We start from the raw sequence: 25,126 nt of genomic DNA on the forward strand, positions 1-25,126 counted from the left end.
TTCTTTTACCCCCCTCTCTGAGTCCTGCTCAACAAAAGGCAGGACATTATTCATCCAGACAGGGCCATGCACAGGGAGAGAGAGAGAGAGAGAGAGGGAGAGAGAGTGACAGAGAGGGAGAGAGAGAGAGACAGAGGGAAGAGAGAGAGCAGAAGAGATGAGGGAGGGAGGGAGTAAGGGAGGAGAGCGTGAATGAGTGAGATAGAGGGAAATAGGAAGAGAGGAAAAGAGAGACCCGGGTGAAGACGTGATGTCGGAGGCGCGTTGGAATTGTTAGATCTGTGTCTTTATTATTGTTATTTTATTTCCATATTTTGCGCACCACCAAGGATGTGGAAGGATATGTGGGAATGTGGGATTCTGGTGTGTGTTTGTGCGTTAGTGCGCGTTTTGGGGTAATTGGGTTCACTATGAGAAATAACGTGCGCGTGTGTGCGCGCGCGTGTACAAAGAGACACGAGGCGCTCGCGTGTTTGAACGCACGGAACCGTCCACTGTTATGATACATTACGCGCTGTGTTTGCGTCATGTTTTATTCGGGTATCATTATTGTTTCATTCATTGTGTGAACACTGGAGTGGTAGAATGTCAAAGATCATGGCTGTGAAACTGTGAGAAACACACAGCTGAGCAGGGGTGCGTTTATATTTTGGCGTTTGATTTTACGCACAGGAGTGCACGCTTTTGGGTTTCTACTGTTAGGTGGATTTTGGTGTGAAATGATCGAGCTGATGGCGTTTTCTTCTCTTAGTGTCTCTTGAGTGCTTAGTATGAGCTCTTATGGCTTTCATCGTCTTTTTTTGCGACTTGGGGAAAAAAGTAAATGTAGGAATGACAACGAAGAGATCGAGAGTGAAAAATTCCATCATGCGACCATATTGCATTTAGAAAAAAAAGAATACTTTGGGCATTTTACTTTTCACTAAGAAAGGTTGCATTTAACTCTCCAAGTATTTAGTTGTATGCATGTTTGTTTGTTTGTTTGTTTGTTTATTTATTTATAATAATATTCTTAAAATTCAGTATGTTGCTTTCATGTTCTGTGCATTAAATATATTTGGTACCTATACAGCATGGCATATGAACTTTGCAATGTGGTGTTTTTTTTTATTTTTTATTTATTTGTTTGTTGTTGTTGTCTTTGTATCTTTGCTTTCCTGACATTCAAACCTGAATTATTACTTAATACACTTTCACAAAAGTAAACAAAACAACAAACTAAGCGTGCAAATGTTGATTTTTGTAATGTTGATTATTGATTTCATGTGCTTTACTGGCATAACCATGTACAGTATTGTTAAAACATATATGATTAACATAAACACATTGTATATGTTTTGTAACCATAATAAAAAAATTTAGGCAAACATCAAACATCAATTTTACTGTATATAAACTACGAAAACCTTAGTGTAAAGTCCAGCTGGATAGAAAAGAAACACTTTAAAGTCTGTCCACTGTTTTTATGGTCTAATCGTTACAATATGAAACAGTCGACACAAAATTAATTTTTGGTATTTATTACAGGGTTCTTCTAATGTCTTCTTACACCTAAGTTCTTCTTATTCTTAATTTAATTGGAATTTCACATAAAGGCTTAGAGCAGCTTGCACGCACATGCGCGCACACGCATTGCACACTATGAGATAATTCCATTATGTCTGCAAATTAGAAAGTTATGTCAAGTAAATGGTTTACACATAACTTTATGTGCTGTGAAATGAGCTCAGCATTAAGCTTTTGTCTCTCCATGTTCGAGATTTAGTGTTCTTTGTTCAAAAGTGAATTAAACCTTGTATTCCCATGTACTCATTTGTCAGGTGCTACCTAAACGTCAAACCACCCTACAGCCTAAAAAGCGATTATAATGAAGCTCATGGCATAATTCTGTGGTACTGACATGTGGACTGCATTGCGCACATAACCATGAAAGTCTTCCCGTGCCATTCTGTGCCTGACATGTGAGCCATGAGAGGCCATGCCTTCTGACACTCAGTGTTGCAGAAAAGCTGGATAAAGAATTTCTCACCATGAGAGAGTGAGTGTGTGTGTGTGTGTGTGTGTGTGTGTGTGTGTGTGTGTGTGTGTGTGTGTGTGTGTGTGTGTGTGTGTGTGTGTGTGTGTACGTATATGTCCCCATGTCCTCTCAGACACAAGCCTCTCATAATTAGGTGTTGTATTTCCATGGTTAGGGCATCAGAAGGCTGTGATATTTTGTGGGGGAGATAGTTGTGGTGTGGTGCCAATCTAAATGTTGAGAGCCCCACTGTGATCTTAATTGATGATTTGTGTCATGGGAATAGCTGCCTTTGGGCAAAACGGCAGATACAGAACAGTCTGAGTTTATTTGCATATTCCTATTCTGTGGGTCACGAGCAAATTGCGGGGAAAGCTACAGTCCTGTCCTGCATTTTTGGTTGGTGTTTTTTTTTTGCATTTAATCAGTAATATAGAGTTGGTCTAGCTCGAGAAGAGACAAACAGATTAGAAATGCTGTCTGTTATGAGGCCATTCAGACAGCTATAAAGCTATTGAGAAAATTTAGCGTTTTTAATTTCCTTGTTTTGAAAAACCATTCAAATACATCCCAATTATTTTGCACCAATAACCCAGTTTTTTTATATACTAACACCTTGTTCTTGCTTATTAGTGCAATTTCTTATATGGAATGTTAATTATCGTTAAATGAGACCTTTTCTAATTCAGAAGAGGCACATTTAAATTGCACTTAAAGTAGCTATAGGAATCAATAATCTTTTAGATGCTGCACATATCCATTTTTTTGTTTTTTTGCGTAGTCAAGGTCTTTGTCGAGTTTGGCGAGTCGATTTAAGGCTTTGCACGCGGATGTACCTGAGAACACACATCCAGATGATTCTGATGCAGCGAGGCAGGATTCGAGGCGCATACACTAAGCCCTGCTGATCCCAACTGCTCTCCAAGGAGCATGGGTCTGCTTTTGCTGCATGTCCAAACAACCTCGCCACACTCTCCTCTTTCCACACTCAGCCTCTCAGCTGCTTGGCATAACAGTCCAGTTTCCTCCCTGGGGAAACTTGAGGTGCAGGCAGATTTGCCTGATTTATGCAGGTATTTAACGATCACCTATAGTGCTCACATCGCCGGCCAGAGAGTTTGCACAGGCTCCTGTGTGTGCACAGGGATGAAAGGACATTACGCCAGGAGCATGCATCAGAAGATGAGAAGATATTATTTATAGCATCTGTGAAAGGCAGTAGTAAAGTGGGCTGTCAGGATTTTGGATGTGGTTAATGAATTCTGAAAGAAAAATGCCAAATCCGGTTTTAACAACAGAAATAAACAGTATTAGTGTTATACCTGTAGTTTCTTTGTTTAGATGAATAAGAGAAAAAAAAACAAAAAGGGGGATTCAAATCAGTTCACAAATTTATGATGATGATAATGATGATGATGGTGATGATTATTATCACTAGCTTTTCCCCACATGCAAATGAAAGAAAAGCTCATTCATGAGTAAGAAATAATTAGCACATAAGGATCAAAAGCAGATTTAAATTAGCAGTCGCTTATTATTAATTCTGAATGTAAAAAAAAAAAAAAAACCACAACAAGACTGTTAAAAACGTCACACTGCCTTTGTTCTTATCTCTGGTGGTATGCTGCTAATCCTACTAAATGAACAATGCCTAGCTGGGAAAAGCAAAAAAAAAAAACAGGCCTTGTCTGAAAACGCTGAATTTATTATACTTTTAAGCAGTTGCTGAGCAGGCGAACTATCTGATCCGAATTCATCTGCAGATCAAAAAAAAAAAAAAAAGCTGAAAATGCAGAGCGAGAGGAGCTTTCTACTTTTTTTTTGTTCATCTCAAAATGTATAATGCTATGTGTGAATATGTATTAGAATAATAATAATACAAAAAGCTCACAGATGAGCGGTACGGTTAATATTTTCTCCCTTAGATTGAATGCGCAATAGGTTTATTCCTATTTTCTATCCATTTCCTAAATTTGTGCAACATACACTCTGATAAAAAGCAGACATTTGGATTTGTCTACTGGTATTTTCACTTTTTTTTTTTTTGATAAAGCCTTGGGAATCTTTCCACTTGCTTCTCAGGAAGCCTGTTCTCAGGATGCTGGCTTTTGTTTGAGCTGCCCTGAATTCCCATCTATTACTGTAAAACCCATCTTGAGTAAAGAGTGCCATCGCTCTTAGGCCCCGCTGGAATGACATTCTTTGAGAAAGCCTTGTTTTTCTCGGTTTCACACTTCCCGTTTCACCACCCCGAGTGGTCGGACACAGACTGCCATTGATTTGAGCGCCTGGTTTTAGTTGGCCCTTGCACATTTTGTTGTATCTGTCTCTTTCCTCCCCTGCAGATCTTCTGTCTGAGAATCTTTTGTTGTTCTCTGTAAGAAACCCAGACATCTCAACCGTTTTTTTTTTTTCTTCTAACTGCAGAGCCATTTAAAGGCATTGATTGCTAGCTGTATGCCTTGAAAACCTCTTCATAATAGCATTACTCCAAGGCAGCATCACTTAACAGCATGGATAGAATTCTTTCCTGTGTTAATGTACTGGCATGTGTTTTTTTTTTTCTTATATGGAACATAAGTGACTCTTGAATGAGGTCCCAATCACTTACTTTAAGAGCACTGTTACCTTCGGTTCAAATAAATGGATGTGCATTTTATTTGCTAAGTGGTGTGTTTTTCCCTGTTTTACTAGCCTGTTATACGCCAAATACTTTATCCCTCTGATATAAAGCATCAGCACGGCCTCATCCCAGGGAGACCGTAAAGCTTGTGGCTTTCCTCTGGCTTCGACATAATACGTGATTTACAGCATGCACAAAGTTCAGCATCTGAAAAATCCGACTCTGCTTTACTTTAGAACTCGTGCCAGAGATTCCTTCTGCCAGACTTTTGCAGAAACCGCTGACAGATTTAGCACGAATAACCTCCAATGGTGTAAATGATGTGAATCCGTTTACCTTGCTGCTTGCCGAGGCCTTAACTTCTGTTGCTTATTTCTGTGGCTCTGGAAACTTTGTTTTGGTTTGTTGTTCATTCCCGGGCACAAAATCCAGGAAAGATAAAATCCAAGACCTGCAGCATGAAAAATATATATTAAACTTCCAAATCATTATTCCATGTCAAATTACTACTATGGAACTACAGAGCTACGGGGAATGATGTTGTATACAATACAATATGTAATATATGGATCTTTCCCAGAGTTCATAAAGAAGTGAGATATTTGGTTTAGTGTGAATGTATTGCTTGTTATGACTCTAGTGGTATTTTATTTTGGGGCATTTAACCAGAGTTTTTTTTTTGTGTACACTGACAGGATCCTTGCCAACACACCGGGCTTTTTCGTTATATGAACATAATATGAATAATCTCATTTTGCCTCTGGTTTAAGAAGTTGTTCTATTTCAGGCTTCAAAAACATACCTTTGGTTTTCTAAATGATTTCCGCCTCAAGGCAAATCGAGGTGTTTCTTTTCTTTCAACAATAACACTGCAGATTGGCACACAGCATGTCCCGAGGCTTTTATTACCGAAGTTTTGAAGCCGTCTTGTATTCATAAAATATTATCTCTATTTTGATGCCGCTTTCATGCTATCATGAAACACGGTTTTGACAGTGCTCCAGGTGTTATTTGTTTCCATCAGAACTAATTACAGGGCGGATGGATAGCAGTTCCTCTATGACCATGGTGACTGGTGTAATCTGATAAGGAGACAGGATCTGTAGTTTAAAAGCTTTGGCCTAGTCAGAAAGAAACGCTGCACGCTGGCTGCACACTGGCTAAACACACACCCACACCCACCCACCTGTATGTGATGTATCTTCATTAAACTTGAATTTGTACAAATACAATTTAACAAATGTATTTATTATATTATCTATTACAGAAAAAAAGAGACTACTATTTTTAAGGTATACAAGTGTATAATAGGTGTGTTGGTTTTGTTTAGTTATTTTGTGTGTGTGTGTACAAATTGGTACAGTGATTACTATTAGATCAATTTCCACATATCATGAACAAGGTGACCATGCTGTGAGTTTTGCAGCATTTTTTCCTGCAATCGTGTGTTTGAATTCTCATTGGGCTGCATAATCCAGAATGCAGAAATCGATGCTTTTATCAACGACAGATCAGCAGTAACTAATGGAACGTCCTTGGCAGGATTCAATGTGAGAACCAACTGATCACCAGGCATTCAAAGCCTATGGCGGCTTGAAAAACATTCCCATGATCTCAAGTATAACTTCATAATACTGCCCTTCAGACAGCTCTGATGACAACTCGGAGGCTAAAAGTGAAAAATAAACAGCTGCAGGCGCACAGCTTGGGGTAAATGTGGATATGGCCCATAGCCATAGTCAGGGTAGCATGACACTGAGACTGAAAAAAAGGAGTACAAGAGACCTCTCTGCCAGCCTCCGGTGTGCCGGGCGTGCCAGTAAAGTCTTGGTGTTGGCCCAGGTCATCTTGCTTCAGTGTGGTCAGAAAATAGAAAGGGAGACGGATATTGGCTGGAAGGTAGCAGGAATGCTGTAAAAGGCTTGCACCTGCCTCTGAGTGGTGGTGCGGTGCTGTGAGATTTCTGAAGCAGTGCTCGTAGCACTCTTCTGAGGTATTTATAAACAGCCCAGGACATGTAATACAGTCAATCACAACTTGCTTCTCGCCTTTCAATATTTGCAAAAACACAGCTGGGCTGAGTGAACGAGGAAAGAGTTAACCTTTTCCTTTCAGCTTTGGCTGGAAAAATGGGGTGAAAGGTCAAAAATCATCATACTGCAGGGGAATTCCCCACTGTTTCTGTCAGTAGAGCTGCTGTACCTCATACTGTTGTTTTAGGTGGGCACATAGACGCATATTGGTACGACTCTAACGCTGTTTCCTTGGCAAATGAGAAAAGAAAATGTTAAATGTCTGTGTGTGCATGTGCAAATGAACGTGTGTGTGTCACTTACGCATATTCATTTCCTTTTCCTTACCTGTATTTACATGCATATACACTCCCTGTCCACTTTATTAGAAACACACTGGTACACCTGCACTTTCTTGCACTTATCAAAGCAATCAATCAAGCACCAGTACATTTCTTAAAAACATACTTAAATAGCTTCACTTAAGCTTAAATAGCTTTACTTAATGTTCATCACAGTTGTAAAGAGTTATTGTAGCCTCCCATTTAGCTTGAATCTGTTCATTCTTTTCCTCTCTTCTCCCATCAACTTTAAACTTCCATCGATAGAACAGCCATTCCCCAAATATATTTTTGATCTGTATCTACATGATTGCATGCATTGTGCTGCTGCTACCACTTGTTTATTTAGATAATTGCAAGAATAAGCAGTCATACCGGTGTTCCTATTAAAGTGGACATTGAGTATAGCTTTATGTATACAGTATGTCTTCGATTGCTGCTGGATTTATCCTACTTAGCCTATACAAATGTATTTGTGTGTGCATTGTTATAATTGTGCCTTCACTATGTGTGAACCACAATGCGTTTCTTTGTTCCCCTGTGTTTGTGTTGACACTAAGTTTGTGCTTCAATCAGTGAGTTTGGTGTCATTGGGTATTTAAACACTTTTGTCTTTGTTTATGTAAGGATCCTTTATGGCTGTCAGAATTTCACTGTTTAAATACTGTCCAAGTTTTCACCGATTAACAGTTTGCAATAGACATGTACTGGGGTCATGATTTTCCTGTTTCTGAATTTCAAGTAATGAATTTTTAAGCATATAGTGCTCCGTATGCTAAAACGTTAAAAGAAAATAGTCAAAAGGATGGCAACAAGGGTGCCGGTATAAAACTAAATTACAGTAATTTACCATGTGGAAAATTGACAGAGATAAACCGTAAAAAAAATATTACAGTCATTAACCTTCTGGAAAAACTGATAATTGCTATTATTTTACAGTAATTCTCCAGGTGGTGAATCGTAACCTAGATAAATCGTAAAATCTTACTGTAAGCAACTTTTCAGAGAAACAGACGTTAATTTTACAGTAACTTACATTTTTTTGTAAAGTTTTTTAAAATAGTCATTGTATTTATTGAAATAAAATGTCATACTATATTAATTGTTAGTTTTTACTTTTTAAATGGAAGAAATATTTAAAAAAAAGTTAGACATAGAATCCCAGTACATTGTAAACCGTGCCGAAGAATATAAAAATATAAAACAGTAAAGATTTATTTAAATTTTAATGGGGGAAAAAAAGAAGCTACCATCATACTGTTGTCTCAGTTTAACTAATTAATACATGGAACTCAATGAGACAACGGATACAATGCAATTAATATTTAAAGAGAAAGGATCTAACGCAAACTAATGCAAACATACATGCAAGACAACAAAACGTAAAACTGGAATCTACACAAGCATTAACTAGACATAGGGGATAAGTACATGAAATGACAATTGTACACGTGACTGTGGGACTTTATTTATTTATTTTTTAAAACTCCAAAACCTACTTCTTTCTAAAGAAATTATGTTTAAACTCAACCTCTTGCTCACATTTGTAATATAAGCAATTCACCACATCTAATACACTCGTGTGTTAATGAACATGGATTTTCTTGCAAGCTTTGGTCTTGCTAAGGCTACTTTTCCTACCATTCAAGTGTTTAACATTTTCAATGTAAATTATTTCCCTTGTCAAAAAGAATCTGTTGAATTTTATTCACCTACCTCAATTAGCAAAATATTAAGCTTTTGGTAATTGTAACAAAAAAATCCTTGTTGAGGAAGTTATCATGAACTGAACAAATGCCCTCCTGAGAATTAACCTTAACTACACCACGAGTCACATGAATTCATGTGTGAACAACGGCTACCTAATTACGTTAGTACATGTTTTTTAACTAACGTATTAATTAACACTTTCGGTTAAGCTAAATGTAACTTGCTCTATGAGAAAGTATATGAATTAAAAGTGCACTATTTAAAATACATTACAAACATTGGATGGTGCTAAATTTTCCTCTTCATGGCACACACACAGGCACAATAATAAACACCTGTTTTCACCTGATTATTCATGCCTTTCTCATTAAATGAGAACTAACATTTCTCATCATGAGTGGTTACAGTGGCCTGAGACCCAAGGCGCTGCTCTATTGTCCTCATGGGTAAAGTAATGTGTGTGTGTGTGTGTGTGTGTGTGTGTGTGTGTGTGTGTGTGTGTGTGTGTATCCTTCATTTATTCACTCCCTCAATATGTGGAATTGTCAGGATTTTCTTCTTTGAAGTGAAATTCTTGAAGTTGTACATAAAACGCTTAAGAATCCATAGCACTAGTGTTAGTTGTTATCCCCTTCCTGGTTAACAGTTAAACAGTGCTATAGATTCTTTAGTTTTTTCATGCATGCGCAAAAAAAAATCTTACTTGGATTGAGTAACCACAGTGGCATTGTTTTGTATGTTTTCATGTTTAATAATAAAAAAAGTGCAATGCAGAGACTAAACAAACTTACGGTCTGCCACTTAATACGTTCCTGGGGCAGATTTGAACTTTCTATATTCCGCACATCAGGATGGCATTAGGTACCTGTACCGGAAAATTTTAGCCAATATGTGTACCATTACACCGTAATATTTATACATTCAAATATTTAATAACAATTAGTAGAATAATTGTCATGAGTTAACTATTGTTTAACTTAATCGAAAATTTTTAATACTCATACTTTAATACAAAAATAATGCATTTGTAAGTTTTTGATACTCTAATCAACAACAAATTTGGATGCTCTATGCAAATGTATGTTTATTGTCAGTGAAACACCATTTTTCTGTGTTTTTTTATATATATTTAAGTAAAGAAGGGACATCTTTAATAAATGTGTGTTGCGTTGAATGTTTTAATTATATATATATAATTAAAATAATTAAACAGAAATGTGCGCTGCATTAATCGTGCGTAAATAAAATTTGTGCCGTTTATATGAATTTTAGTTAACGAGTGTGTATATATATATATATATATATATATATATATATATATATATATATATATATATATATATATACAATGTCAAAAGTAAAACTCATGATCAAAGTACATACATATCTAACATATCTAATAGGTAGTCTATTTGTCTACATTTGTTACAAACATTAACAATGAAATACACAAAAACGTACAAAAAAATTATACTAATAATACCCTGACACTGTTATTTGTAGTCAAGTAATGCAATTATTATGCACTGCTAAAATGGAACATCTGGCCAAAAGGGACAAATTAACTAAATCATTTACTGCCTGCATTAAATGTGAGAAAGTGAACTCCCACGCAGCAATTAGCTCAGATGGAGAAAATGCAGACACTTGTACAAGGTAAAAATTTGTAACATGGCACTGGTGGAAGAGCTGAAACTGACTCAATCGATTGCCATCATGTGCCATGAGAACAGAGTAGTCCTGTGGAAGGATTGAAGGTTACACAGATGATGTTTCATTCTATATTACAAACTGGACCACATTAGCAAGCTGACCAGTAAGTTATTGTAACTATAGTATTCCCTTACAATAATAATATTATAGCTAGTTACAGGAGATAGTATTTATGATTTAAGTAACTTCGGAAGCAAAAGGAGATACCATTTCAAACAAATTAATGTCAGAAAGAAAGCTAACTTGTATTGCCAGCAAAGCTTTTCACAAAAGGTATAAAACAGTTTGCATGTGTCTTTAAAGACTGTAATGTTCATTGTATAAGTTTTTATTTATACTTGCTAAAATAATGGTTAATTGAAAGAGTTCCATGCAGATGTTGTGGTTTTCTTATATCCTATGTTGAGAATATATATAGTGAATGTCAGTGGAATGGGGCTGGTGGTTGGAGGGGGTTTAGAAGAACCATCCTGCTTGATGACAGGTTTAAAATGGTCCATTTTTACATTGAGTTGAGATTTCTTCATATGTATATGATGTGTGAAAATATTACAAAACATTAAGGTAAGTATGTAAATGAAAACAAACCTTGAAATACCATTAAATATAGAAATGCATTTAATTTAAAAATCTTAAATAGAGAAGTTTAAAACAGTTAAACTGTAAATTTGAAGGAAAGCAGTCTTTGCACAGTATTTATGTGTATTTGGCATGAGTTTGTGTGTTTATGTTATGTCACATACTGCCTTTCTGCACATACCTGCGCATACCATAGTGTTCACGATATGTGTATGCATACGTTTCTATGTGTATAATCTGTCAGATTTAGAGTGCGTGGGGGGAATAAGGGTGAGCCTGATGAAAGCTCAGGAGGTTATTTCTCTCCTACATGGCTGCTCTCATTCCTTTAGTCCCAGGACAGGAAGCTGGGTAAGCAGCAGGGATTGGGGGGACTGGGCCAGGGCCAGAAAGCTGCTCTGCCTGGGGAAGTAAAAGAGCATATGAGCTCTCTGCTGGGGATTACATACACGAGAGAGATGGGCTTCACTGCTTCCTGTTTTAGTCACATTAGGTTTGGCACAAAGGAAGCGGACACCCCATCTCTTGTTTGTACTGGCCAAGAGATTAGTCTATGCTGTAACCTAGGAAATAGCAGCTAGAGTTTTACACATTTATCAGCTTCTGGCGAATAACTATTTCTCCAAATAATTTTGCAGGGCTAAAGCTAAGCACTATTAATAGCTAAGCTATTTAAGTGACATTTTATAGGAAGTCTTTAAAAAAATTTTATTCAAAAATGTATTTTTATTTATAAATTTATGTATTATAAACCATGAGTGTTTTATATTTCAGATCCTTCAAATTATTCTTGATTACAGTTTTAAGAATATCCTTTATTTGTCACATATACATTACAGCACAGTAAAATAATTTCCCTCGCATATCCCAGCATGCTCGGAAGCTGGGGTTAGCCATGATACAGTGCCCTGGAGCACAGAAGGTTAAGGGACTTGCTCAAGGGCCCAAGAGTGGCAGCTTGGTGATACGATCGGATATACCTTCGGATCAGTAACCCATTGCCTTAACCACTGAGCTACCACTCCCCAGTTTTACAATCTTTGGCTTTGTCTCAACTAGCTTCAGAAACGAGCCATCACTTCTTGGCTAACTTTCAATATAAAACAGTAAACTGAGTTCTATATAATAACATGCATATACTGCAATATGTTGTTGTTATATATAGGTGCTATACAGTATATAAAACTTTTGACAGTACCTGCCAATAGTTTGGAAACACCTATACTTTTATATTTTTCAAAAGACAGGTGCATGTTCCACTTGGTTTTATGCAACAAATTCTACTTTGACCTAACAAATATATAAATGTACAGATATGCTACAAAAAAATAAAATAATGATAATTAGTTGAACTTTATTTTCAATAAAACATCTATCTTAGCATGAATAACAGCTTTACACACTCTTTGCATCCAGACAGTTAGTTTCTCTAAACATTCACCTGTAATATTTAGTCATGCCTCTTGTAAACCGTCCTTTACTAGTTGTATATTCTATTCTGGAATTGTGATCCAGTTCATCCCAGGGCAGTTTAATAGGATTTAGGTGTAATGACTCAACAGACCATTTCATGATAACACTCCAACCAACTGTTTTCTTTCTGAATAACACTTGCAAAACTTGGATGTATAAATATATTGGGGTCGGTTTCTTGTTGTATGGCGAAATTGGTCCGAATTAGCTGCATTCCAGATAAAATTGTATGGCATTAATATATGAAATGGTAGCAATGTTGGTTGCTCTAACCAACCCAAACCATTAATCTTTCACTTCCATGTTTGCCTGTAGGTGTGATGCAATCTGCTAACACCTTCTCTACTTTTCTCTATTTTAGATAAGTTATTCATTTAGTGAAATATGTCAAATGTGGATGCATCTGTAACTGATCTGTAATCAGAACTTTCTTACAGTCATTCACTGTTCAATTTTTGTTGTTACAATATTTAACTGCAGTTTGAGTTTAAAACCTTTGTTGCTTTGTTTTGAGATAAATTTCAGCTGTAAAATACTCTCTTAGTTCGGATTTGGGTTTCTAAGGTTGATGACACTGGACAAAACTATCTAGGATTTATGTGGCTATATCGAATAACAGAAAAAAGCTTTGTCCGGAGAGAGTATACCGATAAAATACGGTTTGCTTGTACTGCTACAGGCACACTGTGTGTGTGTTTTGGTTTGTGTGCCTTGTGTTGTGTCTACTACAGCTGCATGTGTCAGCTGCCCTCCTGGTTTAATGCAAAGTTTAAGCTCTTCATGACGCCAAATCAGATCCCATTACACTAGTGGGAATACCTGCTATTGTGCTTGAAATCCCTCTCTAAATCCAAGAAATTCTGCCTTCCTTTCCTTAAATTGTCTGGCTTGTGCCTCACTTAACTCATGACCACAAGGGCTATTGGAACGGCGCTTATAGAGCGTGTGTTTGATAGTTATATTCACTGCTAGCATCTAAGTACTACTATTATACACCAATAAATATAGTAATAACACTTTTTGTGTGCATTTGTAAATTGAGCTTTTAATAGTTAGCATCGCAATAGTTTTAGACCCTATCCCACTTAATTTCCCTGTTAGATTGGGATGTTCTGTAATGCTTTAATTTAAGGTTCAGTAATTAACTATTAATGGGCAAGTCCTACATTGCTTACTAATTAAAGAATGCTTTAAAATTGCTTAATATATTATTCAACAGTAGGCAGTAAATTAATTAGAAAGAATTTTTAACTGCTTTTGATTTTCAACTCCAGTCTAGCTTTAGAAACATTCGTTTAGGACAGAAGAGAAAGCTTTGGTGCAGGCTTTGGATTTTTAGACCTGTGTCAAAAAAGTAATTAATTAATGAGCAAATCATTTTTTTTTTTTTTTTTTTTTTTTACAAAAATGTACATTGACAGTGTACATGTACATACAATGTTTATTAATCAATAATTATTTACTTTCTAATATTGAATTATTATTTGCTTTTAAACCACATTATTTGTATACACTAGTATTGGTTTAGCAAAGGGTAAATTTAAGCTAAAACTGAATGTGTTAATAAGGTTCACTAATATTCACCACCTCACACACAAAATAAAATACAAATAAAAATATAGAATTGTGGGTGTGGCTTGCAGTTTTGGATTTGTTTAATGCTCTAATATGTATTACATAAATTAATAATGTCTCAGATTGGAAAGGAAAAATTTGTACATTAGCTGTTGTGGCTTTCTTTCCATCTTCACATGACACTAAATGTATTTATTGTCCCAGCAAATGATTTCCACCCTTTCCACCATTTCACTGTTTCTGCTATACATAGATTTTCTGTGGAAAACTTTTTTCGCGATTCTGAAAGTGCAGTGGACATTTGGTTGGAATAACAGAGCAAAACGAGCCAAGCCTGGTTTAGATAACTAGCGTTTGCAGATGATTTAATAAATCATTTGAAACTGAGAAGCATTAAAGATTTTAGACACTTTTTTTACCATTGTTTGACAGATCTCCTCTGCTTTATCCACCATTTTGATTTAGTTGTTGAGAATGGTGAACTTTTTTTTATAAATGGGAAGTAGACAGTTCTAGCACTTGCAGTGGGAAAAAAAATGAGTGCAGAATGTGTGATTTCTTTGGAAGATGGTAGTGAAATGCTTATGTGTCTGTATGTTTTAACAATGGAAATCATTCAAGATGTCAGTCAGTGAGCAAAAATGCCTCTTCCAGACAGCCTGCTCGGCAGTCCGGCAAAAATAAATCAGGCATTTCGATCTTCCCCTGGAGAATTATAAGGTGCCTTTTTATCGTGTATTTCTAATTACGTTATAACAATGCGACTGACTTTATTAGAACAGAGATGTTATGCATGTTATGAATCATTTCTGCCATTGTCATGGTAACAGGAAGCTGAAAACCTTGGCAACAGCTGTTGTTGTCACAGCCTTTGAACAGCTCGGGGCTATTGTTGGCAAAGCATTGTGGGAAATAACCATGTTCACTAGTCCATGGCTGAACTAGAGATTTTTTGGATTTGGTATCTCAGGCATTGTGTAACAACCAGCAACATGCACTGTGATAGAACGAGTTTGGCATTGAAAGGAAACATCATCCCGTTATTCCTTATATTCTTTTCTCTGATTGGAAACACCAGCAAAACAACAATGTTTCATTTCTGTAGGGAGTGAATCAGTGCAGAAAGACACAAAGGGAGTGGAGAGTTTTTACACTCCTGAACTGCAGTGAAGATAGAGGAAAAATCCTGTGTTCCCTGGCTGTACTGGGAATATAGAAGAACTGAATAGTAGACTGAATAGTAGTCATCAGTGCAGTGAAATGATTAGAAAGGACAACCAGTAATCTTCTCACTCTGTGTGTTAGGCATCGTAACTGTGTCTTGGCCATCGAGTGGCCAAAATCTTGGTTTTCAACGAGCACTGGAGAATGAAACATTCTGAGTCAAGCTTTCGCAGAGTCAAGGTTGGCACCTTGACCAGACTGGGCGTTTGCATATGTGTACATGTCTGTGCACATATGTGCAGCTGACAACCATTCGGTGTGGTACCCTGTATGTTTGCATATGCATATCTACTTAAACGTGTGTATGTGTGTGTGTGTGTGTGTGTGTGTGAGGATGTATGTAAAGGGCCTGGTTGTTTGTGGAGGGGCCCAGGTCTCTGGCTGCCTGTGTGGGCAGATGTGTGTGACTGCTTCAACAGGAATGCTAATGTTTCCTCCGAGGTTAGTGATTACCCCTCCTGCCCCCGGGGGGAGCTGCTGCTCACTCCTTACCTTAATTCTTTTTGACGTCAACAGGAAGTCAAGCAAGATCTCAGGGGGGAAATATAAAGTGGACATAGGGCCGGTAGGCCACGCTGGCCATTTAAAGGCTCAGTGTCTCCAGGAGTCTGCAGGAGGGATTAGCCAGCGCTAAAATGTTTTCTTTGTAGTGCTGGAGGAAACCCGAGGAGGTTCCACTACAAACCTTCTAGAATCTGTGAAATAAGGGGGGATGGTGGTGTGTGGGTGGTGTACATGAAATTCCTCCATTCCAGCACCATCTCCATCTTTGTGATCTTCTTTGCCTCATACACACATATTCCCTATTGAACACTTATGCACACTTTGCCCATTATACATAAAATCTTCAGCTTTACATCATGTACTGTCAGATGCGCTTTGAAAATTAAGAACTTTTTGCCCACATGGACCTAAAGATCATTTCACATTATTAAAAATGGTAATCAGTGCTGATGATTCATTCTGTTATTTGATCCTCCTGCTCTCTGTCTCTTTTTTCTGCAGACTATCAGAAATTGGACTTGTGTTTATCAGCCAAAGCTAACTGGAAATTTTCACTGCTCTAATGCTGAGTACAAAGTAGAATCGTTTGCACTGGAAGACTGACATCACAGTCAATAATTACCAGGACAGTTGATTGCCACAGACTTTCCGTTGACATAAGGTCACTGGATCACATCTAAAAAATAAATTTCTGATCCTGTCATCGTAATATCTCTCCTTGAGAATTTCGGTGCTATTCCTTGCTGTTTTAGTGGCAATTGGGCCTTGATAGATGATCAGCAAATTTCAGTTTGAGTGCTTGCTCTTCTTTTCCAATCACTCCAGCTGGGTTGCTTAAGCGTTTATTTCCTCACTTTAATGGCACTTTCGTACGAGGCGTTCTTATAGAATGCAAATTCGTTCAGAAACACAATTTGGTGTCTTTAATGGTTCGGCGGCTCAGGATGCAATTCCGTGTTTTGTGGATGAAAGGGGGCAAGGATGGAGGCGGTTGGAGGTTAGAGGGATAAGTGTGTATGTGCGTGTGTGTGTGTGTGTGTGTGTGTGTGTGTGTGACGGCAAAATGCAGCAAGGTTAACTCGCTGCTTTTTAGAGGGGGTAAAAGACAGGCAAGGCTCTTTAATTGAGTGTGAAAGCAGCTGGGTGTTCGGAGCCATTTCCCCCTCAACAGCAGAGAAGCGACTGTCTCAATATCCTCTCGGCTCTAATCGCTCTCGCAGTGCCACCCCTCCCTCCACCTCTCCCCAGTCTCCCCGATTTCTCTCTTTCCCCGAGCCCTGCGCCCTGCTGAGGATTGTTTTACGCTTAATTTTGTTAAACCTAACGAGATTTTGCTAATTAAATCTCCCCTTGCTGGAAATCTCTTGCTCCTGTCGGGAGAAGTGATTGTTTGTAGATCTTTTTAGACAAATAAACATTTTCATCATGAAGGCATGGGGAGAAGGAAACAGAGAGCTAGTTTCCATGTCACTCGCTTTAATAACATGCTGAGGCTTTAAACTGTTGTATTTGTCACTGCTGTTTCTATTCTTTAATACTTTTTGGAGGTTTTCCGTGACTTCTATGAAACAAAGTTTTATTTCTCGTTGTTGTCGTTGGATGTTACAGTATAAAAGAGAATAGTTTTAGAGTGCATAAGGAATGCATAAGGAATGGATACATAAGGAATTTATGCATAAAAAATGGATGGATGGATGGATGGATGGATGGATGGATGCATGCAGAGAACAATATGTTTGTATGGAAATATGAAGAGGTACATTGCATTCAAAATCTTTTTTTTTTCAGATTTCACGACTGCAGAAAGGGCAGTACTCATAATCACACACTCCGACTATCATGATATTTCTCACTGTCTGGGGTTTATAATGCGTTAATGGTTTATGATCACACTCTTGGTGTCACCCAAATGAGGATGGGTTCCTTTTTTGAGTGTGGTTCCTCTGAAGGTTTCTTCCTCATAACATCTAAGGGAGTTTTCCTTGCCACAGTCACCCTAGGCTTGCTCACTATTATTTAAACTATTTAAAATTTTTGTTCTATAATTCTTAAATTCTGTAAAGCTGCTTTAAAACAATGTACATTGTGAAAAGCGCAAATAGAAATAAACTTGAATTGCTAGTTTTGCATGATAAACATCAAATTCTATTAGAATATTGCAACCAAGTTTTGGAAAATTGTGACTGCTATTATTCAGGTTTGTGGTGAACTGAGATAGCAATCACTCTCTGAAGAGACCATATTGTCATTTATATAGGTGTATAAATATGTACGGGTGTAGTCGAGCTCCATGTGTGTTGTGTTGTGTGGGGAAGTGATGCAGGGTGGGTCCGCGCCATTAAGCCTGCCAAATAAGAGGCCTTCAAAAAGTATTGTTGACGGCAGGCACTGGGCTGCTATTATGGATGCCCCTTGAGACTCTCTTATTGTGGGACTCCACCTTCTGTTTTCCATTTGGACTTAGGGTAACTCGTGCCAAGCTGCTTTTCCTGCATCTTTCCTTTTTTTCTCTTTTTCTCAGACATACACATAAATAACCACTACTAATCCCTGCTCCCCAGTATTCACACACACACTCACACATGCACACACACACCTTGGCAGTACCCTGCCTGTTGGGCATTTTGCCGTCTCTTGTGAAAGGTGCCCTCTGATTCTGCCCTCTCTGATCAGGTTTCTGCCACCTGTTGCCTCGCACTGGGAGGGGTGAGGTGTCCAGTGAGATGCCCTGGCATCTGGCACTATTAGAGTATACACACAACACTGAATACCATTCGGGACCAGCTATTCAGCCCCATTGCTTTAAAAAGGTTTCGTTTGCATTGAGTTTTGCCAGTATTTCTTTCACACAGCAGAGAAGAGGGCCGCTATATTATCAGCCTGTGCGCCATATCCATTTCAATACTAATCAACTCTTTTAAAGTGAAATCAATGTATACTTTATGAAACGGTGTACTAATATGTTTTTTTTGGAAAGGTATATAGGTGTGCTCTCTGCACCGTTTTATTCATTGTTTCATTTTAACCTCAGCCAATACTATCCTCACCCTCATCACCATCATCATCATTATCATCATTATCATCATGCCTACCAGGTCCTCACCTTTATGTCTCTACCTCACCAGGCCCGATTAAAATTATGTTGATTTAGCTTCAGTGTCCCCGCAAGTCCCCCCCCCACATCTCGATGGAAGCTTATTAGTTTTAATATTTTTTTTGTATTATTTATTCCCATTTTCCCGGGGTCCCTGTCGGCATTTCCAATTACTCTCACCGTTCGGCTGTAATTGCCTCGGCGCTAATGGCCGCCAGACAATTGTGCTAAATGAGGTGAAGGCACGAGGCAGCGAGCTCGACTTCATTAAGAGCTAATGGGATTTTATTGGGGGGACTGAGGACCCGGCTCATCAGAAAGGAGAGGTGGAGGAAAAACAGAACAGATGGAGGAGAAGAAGCAGGGAGAGCTTGATAGGCTGCCTCTGCTGCTGCCACGGCCACCGCTGCTTTTTTACAGGCTGAAAAGGAAACAAATGTGCAGCCCCTGTTGTTAACACATGGGCAATAATGCACACACACATACACACACACACACCTAGAGAAGTTCTGTTGTTGATATAAGACTATAAGACTGTAATATATCTAATATATAACAATATTATATATTATATATATATATTATATATATTATATATATATTATATATATATATAAAAATTCCATTCAAAAGATGTTTTAACTTTAATATAACCAAATGTATTCAATTCACTGATTTTTTAAAAAAAATACTATTATATCATTATTATTATTATCAGTTTCAGAATATTGAGATTTACATTTTAATCCATTGTGGATGTTATTAGGTTATTGAATGCTGAATATTGTCATATAAGTACTTCACATATAAAACATCCAACTATGATGCATATGTAGGGAACATTTATAGGACACTTTATGACTGTGTCTGACTAATGGACAATTGTGATCATGAGATCTGGAATCCAACAGATGTTAATTTTTCAACCATAGTTTAGGGCAAAGCAGTCAACAGCAGATTTTTCATAATCAAATAAATGCCCATTGAGAAGCAGTTGCAGGGAAACGCGATGAAATTTACTTGAGATTTAAAAAGGAAAAACCCATTCTCGTCTGGTTAAATGGTAATGGATTATCAGTAGGAAGAGAACAAATATAAAGTACAAGTGAGATAAAACTCAAGAGCTCAAGTGAAATAGACCGAATCATCTCCGAGGCACTACAAGGAATTATGTTTGAATTTTATCAGGAAGAAAAATGTTTAACATATTCAGAATAATAAATGAATATGAACACATGGAAGGTATGAAGTGCCAAAGCAATGCTCAAGAAAAGGTTCAGGTTTTCTGCAGGACTTGGCAGCCAAGCTGATGTGTACTCTATGTAATCACTAATCATAGCAGTGCAGCAGTGAATGTACTGGTGATTTCAGGACTGAAGTGCACTGGTACATGCGGTGAGCGAGAAATGACCAAATAACCAGCAGCAAAAGGGAGTTGGGCTAATTATTTCTACTTCATTGAAATTCTGTTTCATTATGAGAATTTAAGAAGGTTTAGTGGTCTTATGCATATGATAAACTATTCTGCACTTTTCACTTTAGCAGATATGCATGTAAAGGAAAAACTATACTGATCGCTCAGTGCACTGTCGGTACTAGAAGAATATTTCAGAGTTTATTCAATTAAAAACAGTCACATCTCTCTGTGAATTGAGGAGAAAGAAAAAGAGAGAACCAATAGTGAGCTTTACAACAGCTCTACAGACTTGTGAGGCAAATAACCTTACATGGGTGAGGGAGTAGCAGAGTGCCTATTTTAACTGCTCTTATTCTCAGTAAGAGCAGACTGATAATCTTATGAAAGCTTCAGGTTTTAAAGGGTGCCATACTATATATTTCCACTGAGACAACCTCTGGATCAAGCATGATTGTGTTTGGATCTACTTGACGCTTTTACAATAAAGTAGCTCGAGGGTTACCGCACCATGGCAGGACCTAAAGCTCTCTCCTTCCAACCATGCGAACCAAGCGAAATGATCATCCTAGATCCTGGGTCATCAGCTGGAAGACTGTGGCCTGGATGTGGACTTAGCAAAGTATTTCCGCATATTGAACCAAGTGCCTGAGAAATACTGTAGAACAACTGATCAGGGTATGAAGAAAAAAATAGTCTTCAAAACATCAGGGCTTCTGTAGCAGATAATCTGCTAATCAGTAACTTAGTTTGATAGACAAAGAAACTTACACATAAAGTGGGAAAAGAAAGCTAGGTATATAAATAAATAATAATAATAAAAAAAAGTATTGCCCCCTAAGCCTTTGCTTATTGTGTAAAAATGTGTAAAAATAAACAAATTAACTTAATACATTTATTTCAAGTTCTAATTAGGAGAGCAAACCAATAACATGACAGAGAAATAGCGCCAACTGATGGAACTATTTAACCCTGACCGCTCCCAGCTACCTCCAACCTAAAGATCAGTAAATGCACAACACGCTCAATGCTACCAGACACATGAAATAAAAGTAAGCCCCACTAACCCCCCCAATGAGTGTATTGAACAGTATAGATAGCAAGCTGTTAAACTGCTTTCAGTCAGAGTTTCACCATATAATCATGTTACACCAGAGGTGAGGGGAAGGGAAATCTCCAGTAAGATTAAATAAGCGACTTGGAGCTATCATTTCAAACCTCAGTATGTGGCTTTAGTCCTGAGTGTGATTGTGAAAAGATCGCTCACTCTAGTGTCAGTGTACTGCTTTTTTTCTTACATCAGAAGCAATTTTAACAGTATTTTTTTGTAAAGATATGAGAAATGGATGAAAATGAGGAAAATATAATATAATATATATTTTGGAGTACCACAGGCTGTTCTTTCAATCTTTATATTGCTTTTCGTTGTAGGCTGCACGCGGGTGTTTTCGAGTATGTCTGTGTTGTCTGTGTATTAGCTCATCATTTAGTGAGTTTAGAGACCAACTAAGCTCAGAAGGGAACTTTAAGAATCTATTGGAAGCCCTAGTGGAGTGCCCTTAGCACTGTACTAGAGTGAATGAGCGAGTAAGTAAATGAGTTAGAGGAGGGGTATATTAGCAAGGGTATGGGAAAGTGAATGATTGCAAGTTAGAGTGTGTTGAAGAGGGATTTGTGATTGGTTTAAAGAGCCTGGCATTTGAGCCCAATTCCAGTCGTCACAGCAGTAATGCAACAAGTGTGAGTGTGTGAGTGTACACGGGGAATAGGGTGATGGCCCTGCCTGTATCTGTAGTCATTTAGTGCTATCATATCTGCTTGAAAACATATTGTGTTTTTTTTTTTTGTAGTCTGTTGTGAAATACCATCGATTCTACAGTATACATATACTGTATGTATATATATATATATATATATATATATATATATATATATATATATATATATATATATACTGTAGAATCGATGATATTTAACAGACCACAAAAGATAGATAACAGACTACAGATAGATAACAGACTACAAAACACACACACACACACACACACACACACACACACACACACACGCACACTTACATACATGTCTGTATTACCAAAATTGAGTCTATCAAATGTAACTATAAAATTACTTGTGCCAATTTAATTGATTACTCAATTTAATCAATATAATATGCATACATTTGATTTATTCTATTTTATTTTTATCAGATATTATAAAATATTGTTTTATATATAATTGAATTAAGCGTATATATACATATATGTATCTTTTGTTCCTGGTAAGTGGTCATTATCTATCAAAAGTGGTCCAAGAAAAGAACAGGGGTGAACCAGTGACTGGGTTATTGATGCACGTTGGGAGGGTGGCTCATGTGGTCTGATCTAATAAGACAGTAAATATATATTTTAATTTATACCCAACCCAAGGAAAATACCTAATTCTGATTGGCTGGCAAATTCAATTAGGGCTAGGTCTAATGTATATTTATCCCTAGACATTTTAGGCAAATTCAAACATAAATAATGCCTGGACTATAAGTTTTCCTAAAAAAAATGTAAATGTAAATGTATGGTTTATGTACATATTGGTGATAAGGCAATATCTTAAAAGCGTGCAAAGATCTTTCAATATAAGCAAGATAAGACAGTGTTCACCAACTTCAATTCTAGTTGTTTATACTATTAACCAGAGTTTAAATAAAGCCTGTGATGTATCAGCGCATGAGTATGAGGATATACCTGAGTCATTCGATTTCGGTTCATTGAGCTATGAACCACAAGGTTTGCTCAGCTTGGACTTTTGGACAGTGTAATCTGTGTGTGTGTGTATGCATGTGTCTGAGCAGCTGTGCTGCAGCTGCCAGTATCTCCTGCTGAGGAAGAGAGCCATGGTCCTCCAGGGTCAGACCCTTGGTATGGCGGTCTCCGTGGCAACTGGCTTTAGGCCCGCACGGCACAAACAATCTTGCCCCTAAGAGTCAAACACTACAGTCTGATCTCAATAGAGTGGAATGTTACACTCACACACACACACACACACACACACACACACACACACATGCATGCCCACACGCACACAGCAAACAGCATGCAAACAGCGTAGTATGGAAAGGGTATGGAGACAGTCCTAAATAAATGAGAGATGGGGATAGATGAGGGCAGAAGGAATATTGGACATTTTAAGTGAGGCTTAGAAATGGTTGAGAGAGGGTGTATATTAAAATTGAAGTAAGAAGCAGTGCAGAGAAAAAGAAAGAAATAGGCAGACACCTAGAGTAAAGAGAAACAGAAAGAAAGAAAGAAAGAAAGAAAGAAAGAAAGAAAGAAAGAAAGAAAGAAAGAAAGAAAAAAGAAAGAAAGAACGAAAGAAAGAAAGAGAAAACTTGTATATGGGCTCACAGACTCTTCAGGCAGTTCTGTCTGTCTGTTTTGCACCTCTCTCTCTCTCTCTCTCTCTCTCTCTCTCTCTCTCTCTCTCTCTCTCTCTCTCTTTTCAGCACTGAGGCCTCTGGAGGCCGTCTTATCTCTCGGCTCCAGCCCAGACCCTCAGTGCTTTTGGCCCAAAGCGCTCAGTATGGGCCTCGGCTCTGCTCAACAGACACATCTGCTCAGCGTAAGCCTCTCTTAGTCCGCTTTCAAACTCATTTCTGCTCATGGGTTTTGACAATGAAACAAAATTTGCTTTTGTTTCACATTATGTTCCTTGTTAATCTTAAGTAGAAACAAATTTAACAATTATAAACTACTAGCCGAAAGTATGTAAGAAAGCATAATTCTTTAATTTTTTTAAGGTTTCAAAGTATTAAATTTTACTGCTGTCTAATATTAACCAAATATGTCCTCCCTAAATATTCCCATGGTTGACACTGCTCATTTTAATTTATTCTTTGTTTTAACAATCCCTTACATTATACCCGATTTATTTACAGTCTCCTTGTTGTATCTTTGTCAGGCAGGCAAGCCATTTGGTAAATCTTAGAATCAGGTGTATATGATGTGGGTAGATGTAAAAACCCAAATGCAAATTTGAAGGGAAAATCAGTTGGAAAAACAAAAAGGTAATTTTTTATTTTTTATTTTTTTACTCTCTCTGAGTCTGTGCCTCAGGTTCCTGGTCTTGGCTGACAGGAGTGGAACCTGATGTGTTTTCTGCAGTTATAGCCCATCCGACATTTTGTGAATTCTTAGAATCTTCTCTGCACTACACAGTCCAAAAGAATATTTACTGGAGTTAGCTTTCCTGTCAGCTCAAACCTGTTTAACCATTATCCACTGACCTCTCTCATCAACAAGGCATTTCCACCCACAGAACTGCTGCTCTGTGAAACTGATGTTTTTTGTTTTTCACACCATTCTGGTGTAAGTGTAGAGATCGCTCTGAACCGAAACCCCAGGAGATTAGCATTTTCTTAAATACTCAAACCAGCCCATCTGGCACCGACATAGTCACAGAGACCACGTTTTCCCCATCTCCATGTACGATGTGACCTTAATTGGAGCTGTTGGCATGTATCGGCATAATGCTATGCACTATAGTGTTTGCCTCATGATTTTATTTATTTTTTGCTTAGTTGATCTTCCATGGTGCATATAGTTTACACTACTTTGAACTATAGAGTTTTGTAAGTATGTAAGTCCTGTTTTGTAAGTATAGCTGAGATGGCCATTGTCATGTCGTGAAAGTGTTTATTTTCGTAATCGCACGTTATAGCTGAATTATGGATCTGCCTCCCACACTCCGTCTGGAGGGGCCTTTGCAGCCAGATGCCTCCTGCTTGCCTTGATACATCTTATATATACACTTGAGGTTTAACTTTTAAAAATTACATTACGCGAGGCACGTAG

The 25,126-nt window shown here is 37.6% G+C and overlaps 1 protein-coding gene across 1 annotated transcript in view; it reads left to right on the forward strand.

Annotated features, from left to right (window-relative positions):
* LOC124393876 (homeobox protein PKNOX2-like) overlaps positions 1–25,126 on the forward strand; it is a 79,607-nt gene that overhangs the window by 143 nt on the left and 54,338 nt on the right. The window lies entirely within an intron of this gene.

This window comes from Silurus meridionalis, chromosome 11, assembly GCF_014805685.1.
Source record: "Silurus meridionalis isolate SWU-2019-XX chromosome 11, ASM1480568v1, whole genome shotgun sequence".
Lineage (NCBI taxonomy): Eukaryota > Metazoa > Chordata > Actinopteri > Siluriformes > Siluridae > Silurus > Silurus meridionalis.